General features: G+C 37.3%; 1 pseudogene; it reads right to left on the bottom strand.

Annotated features, from left to right (window-relative positions):
- Positions 1–262: 262 nt before the first annotated feature.
- LOC142525838 (amino acid permease 4-like) lies at positions 263–3,972 on the bottom strand (annotated as a pseudogene).
- Positions 3,973–5,037: the final 1,065 nt, after the last annotated feature.

Genomic DNA, 5,037 nt, shown 5'->3' with positions numbered 1-5,037 from the left:
CTCTTCATTCTCCAACTCTCTTGGACATTAATGAGTCAAAAAAATCTCAAAAGGGTCCTCACAAATTAATTCCTGCATATCACACTCATTAAACTCATCAACCGCATCAATTATAGACATGAAACAATTTCCCGAGTGATCAAAAATCTAGCAAACTGAACGGTTTATCATGTAAACACAAATGTGGTGCCTCAAAAGACTAATCACATCTCAATTAAAAGTGCTATTAAGTGTTGTGATGTGAAACAAACAGTTCATCCAGCAATTTATTTTTAGAATAATAACTTCACAAATCAAACTCCATTTCCCACTGTAATAACTAATTTCCCCGCTCTTTTACCCAACAAAGTTCATAATACATTTATTCAAGTCAGATTTCAAGCATATCAATACCTCGTTTTGAAGGGCTTGTATGTATTAAGATCAAGGACAACACCAGCTACAGTCCAACTGTTGCTGCCATAGAAACACAAAGACAAGCCATACTCAGTATCTGTAACCCGATCCACTCGTTCGTCCACCGCCCGACCTTGTTTTGAGCAATGCACATCTCTACGGGAAAATAAACTGTTAGAGGCCAAAATCCTAAAGCTCCAAGTATCCCAACCACGTCGTTGAAAATGGCAGCAGCATTGCTATGATGGTTGTCAAAACAACAAAAGCCGTTCTCCATGTTAAGCGGAAAAAGTTCAGCTGATAAACCACATAAAATGGGATAGGCATGTCATATTCTGCTATCACAAATTTTCTCCTGCTCCATTTTTGCGCGCTCCATTTTTCAACAAATGAAAATAAGGGCTGGCGGTAGACCTAAAGTTTTTGCATTTTCATCATTTTGTTAGTAATGTAGGAACCAAATTGAGCAAAATTTTACCGACTAGCTGTGAGCAATCTTTGTTTATACCTGGTAGGCACCATCTAGATGGACCACTACAGCAGTGTTGGCTATGTCAACCAACCAGTATGGATTGTAAAACCCGAAACCTGTGAGAAGATTCCCGGGTGCCTGGTCTTCGAAAGCAGCATAGCCCATGCATCCACACAGAATGTAGAATATGGTCGTCACGGCCATGGTTCGCCGGAACGGTTGCGGTATTTGGAACGACAACTACCGTTCCCGTTCCAATGTTATGTTGCGGAACGGTTGCGGAACGGTCGTATAAAAAAATTAACAAATTCAAAAAATTGGTAAAAAATTTAAATATAAATTACATCATACTAAAAAATAAAATATATGAAGTTATTACAAATTAATATATCAATACAAAACTATTTTATAATAATAGCACAATAAGAAATACATACTAAAAATTATAACATACCAAAGCTAATACCATTAAGAGTGACGCGGAGGAGCGAAATCATTGTTATATTCTTCATCACTATCTCGTAGATTAAATTGATTTCGAACATTTGGATATTGACGTGATTGTCCATAGAGATATTTATTAGATTGAGATGACGAAAGATCATTAGAATGTGATGACTAATTTTGTAATAGTGTTTCGTCACGACGATTATAGTATCCGAATCCACGATATACAGTAAAACTATCAGCTGTACTTGAAGATCTATACTCGGGATCATGACGTCCAACACCCCGCCATATAGATGATGAAGATTCATTGTAGGTATCACCAATATATTGAGACGACCCATAATCAAATCCACGATTTCTAATTTCATGTGTACCAGATGTTGAAAAATCAAATGATCTATCAAAACACGAAAGTTATAGCCTTATATCTTATCTTTCTAATGGAAGTGTCCTCACAACAATTGGATCAATATACAAGACATTATACTAAAAACCACAACTACTGCCACATTTTTCATACCGTTTCTGCACTTCCATTTCCTATTTGGCTCAAGATCAACTTTTTATTCTACACATTCATTTCCATAGTCTTCAACAACTATGAAATATAATACCAATAACATAATCATTCTATTACCATTCCAATAAAAATAACCATAAACAATAATCATCTACAATAACCATTACCATACCTTACCGTAATGAACCATGAATATCTCATAACCATATTTTTTAAACGCCAAACAGTTCCACTCGGCCGTTCCGTTCCGCTTCGCCGTTAAATCGCCGATAAAACGTCGAAGAACAGCGCTACAAAACAATCACCGATTTGCCCTGGAACTTTGGAACGGCGATCACCGTTCCGGCCGCATGACGGCCGTTCCGGCGAACCATGGTCACGGCGATGCTTAGGGAAGCTGTTTTCTTCATGGTTTTATGCTTTGCTGGTGGAGATTTTATTGTGTCTTGAATATCTATGAGGACCATCGAGTATGAATAAGCGAAGGCAGTCGCTCCCAAAGCTTGTAAACTCCTCCATAGCTTATTTGTTGGAGTAACCACTCCAGATTTCATCACTGCCCCGATGCTGATTCCGGTAAGGCTTCGTTTGAAGCTCTTATTTTCTGAAATTAAAACATGCAGTAGACTTTTACTTTCTTGTTCAAAGGTGCTAGTTTGATCCGATATTGTGTATAAGAATATACGTATATGTACCTGCGACTTGGGCGACGCCAAGAGCATGACCTACTCCAGAGTATGCGAAGGACATGACTGCTGCAACTATGGAGAGCCACCACACTTGGTCAAAATCGGGTATTTGGGAGAATAAAATCTCCAAGATTCCAAAAATGTTATCATGTATCCATTGCCCCACATATGACATCCTTTTCTTGTGTGGTTCTTGTGATAACAATTTGATCTTCTCGTAGCCCTTGGTAAGAAAACAAGTAACGGGATCAAACACAAAACTTCTACTCTTATTTTATTTATTTTTTTTAAAACACAAGTTCTTCTGTAAGCTATACATGCAATCACCAACTTACAGCATGCTGGAAGAGGCAGCAATTGTGTAGCCAATAGCCACACCGAACAGATTCACGTACTGAATCCAGCCACAAAGCTGAACTTTTTTCCCACCTGGTGTTGCATAAATATTAGTGCCACGAAACTTAACAAAATTAATACACCAAAAATCAATGAAATACAGGAAGGAAGTGAGGATTGACCTAAGTTAGCCCTCACAGCATCCATATACGCGTAGTTTCTCTGCCCAGTAACAGGGTCCCCTGTCCTGTAACACCTGGATAGGAGATTTGACGAGTAAAGGCTGACTAAAGCAAATAGCGACATAACAATAGGTCCTGCAACCCATCCCAGTTGTGCAACTGCCCACGCCAACGAAAGCACCCCCGAACCGATCACGGCAGTAATAATATATGATGTTGAAGTTGTCAAATTGCCTGCATAGGATATATAATTAGTGTCATTACTGTATGGACTAGTTGGTTTCCCCATGAGCTAACGAACATGAAATTGTCTGCGCTTATCTTTCAATATGCAATCTAAATATGTGACTTAACGAGTGATCTGAATCCGAGCCAATAAATATTTCAGGGTTGAGCTCGATACAAACTCATCCGGTCTCGCTTTCGCGTAAAACCAAATACCTATTTATATGGTTCTTCAAGTTTTTTAACGTACTACACAGCTTGAAAATTCATGAACAAATTTATTTTCGAAGTATTAATTAGTTTAAAATGTAATTAATATTCATACTTACGAAATATTTTGTTTTTGCTCAGGAAAAGCGTATGTATCCAGTCATTAATACTAGCAATAATGCAAGAAATGAGTACGAAAATTGGATTAAAAACCAGTTCCTTTTAGGCGGCCGTCATCATCGAAGCACTTGGAATAAGTGGCTTGAAGGTTCATCGCTTGGGTCTCGCTATTTTGAGCTTTAGGCTGGACGTCAATTTGCAGGTAATGCCGGACATCATCCCATTCTTCAACCTTAAACACACGTTAAAAAAATAATAAAATCAAATATTAATAACAGGAATCCAGAAACGTTATTAAATCATCCGAGGATAGTTTTTTCATACAACTCCATTGTAGATTCTTGAAGGAAGAGTTCGACTTCTTGGCAAGCATTAGGATCGTGGCAATATTTGTAGTGGCTAGAATACCAGTGATCGAAGATGGAGGGAAATAGGGCGTTTGTGGGATTTTTATGTTACACAAAAAACGTGCATGCTTGCTATTTAATATATTGTTATAACTATCATGATTAATTCGATCAAGTTTGGCAAATACAATACCAAAATGGGAAGTGGAAGGGTTTTTATCCCATATATAAACCTAGATTATATTTTCTTGCAAATCGAAAATTATCGCGTATCAAAGCCAGTTTGAACTGCACGTATTTAGTGAAGTGGAGTCACAGCCTGAAAGGACCTCGTATGAAGGAGAATTTGTCGGCAAAAATTAAATGGATGAAAGGGACATGTCATGAAAAAGACATTTAATGACATGTTTTTGCAGGCTTTAAGTTGGCAAATTTGACGAATAAAATTTGAACAAGAGAAAACGTGTTTTTATACGTGTCTTCACACGGACAAGAGGATCTATAAATAGAGCTCCTCCCTTCATTCTGAAATCATCCCTTCTTCAAGTTTTCTCTCATTCTATAGCATTTGAGTGGTTAGTTCTATAATATTTGTGAGGTGTTTGTTCTCCTGTATTAAGAGAGTGTGTGTTCTCTTTAGAGAAACATAGTGAGTGAGTTGTACACCACAAAATATTATAGTGGAATTTTTTTCATCTTGCCCGTGGTTTTTACCCTAATAATTTTTAGGGGTTTTCCACGTAAATCTCGATGTTTGGTTTATTCTTTATTTTCGGGTTTTATTATCTCAAATTTCGCAAGTGAGACCAACAAGTGGTATCAGAGCCTTGGTTTAAAATTTCTTAAAATTCTGATTATGCTCTGTGGTTGCAGCCTAGAATGATCTTCCACATCAGAAAATATTTTTTGAGATTTTTTATTAAGGCGAGATTATTTTGTCCAGTCTACTAAAATTGTTGTAGACATAACGGAAGCAATTTTATGCGATACAAGCAGTTTTAAGAAAGAAGAATTGCTTGGTGGCTATTGAAGATAGACCGGTAGAAATTACGGATGATGGAAAGTGGAACAAGATGAATGATAATGCTGT

The sequence above is a fragment of the Primulina tabacum genome, chromosome 15 (assembly GCF_025594145.1).
Source record: "Primulina tabacum isolate GXHZ01 chromosome 15, ASM2559414v2, whole genome shotgun sequence".
Lineage (NCBI taxonomy): Eukaryota > Viridiplantae > Streptophyta > Magnoliopsida > Lamiales > Gesneriaceae > Primulina > Primulina tabacum.
This window is presented reverse-complemented; position numbering and strand designations above follow the sequence as displayed.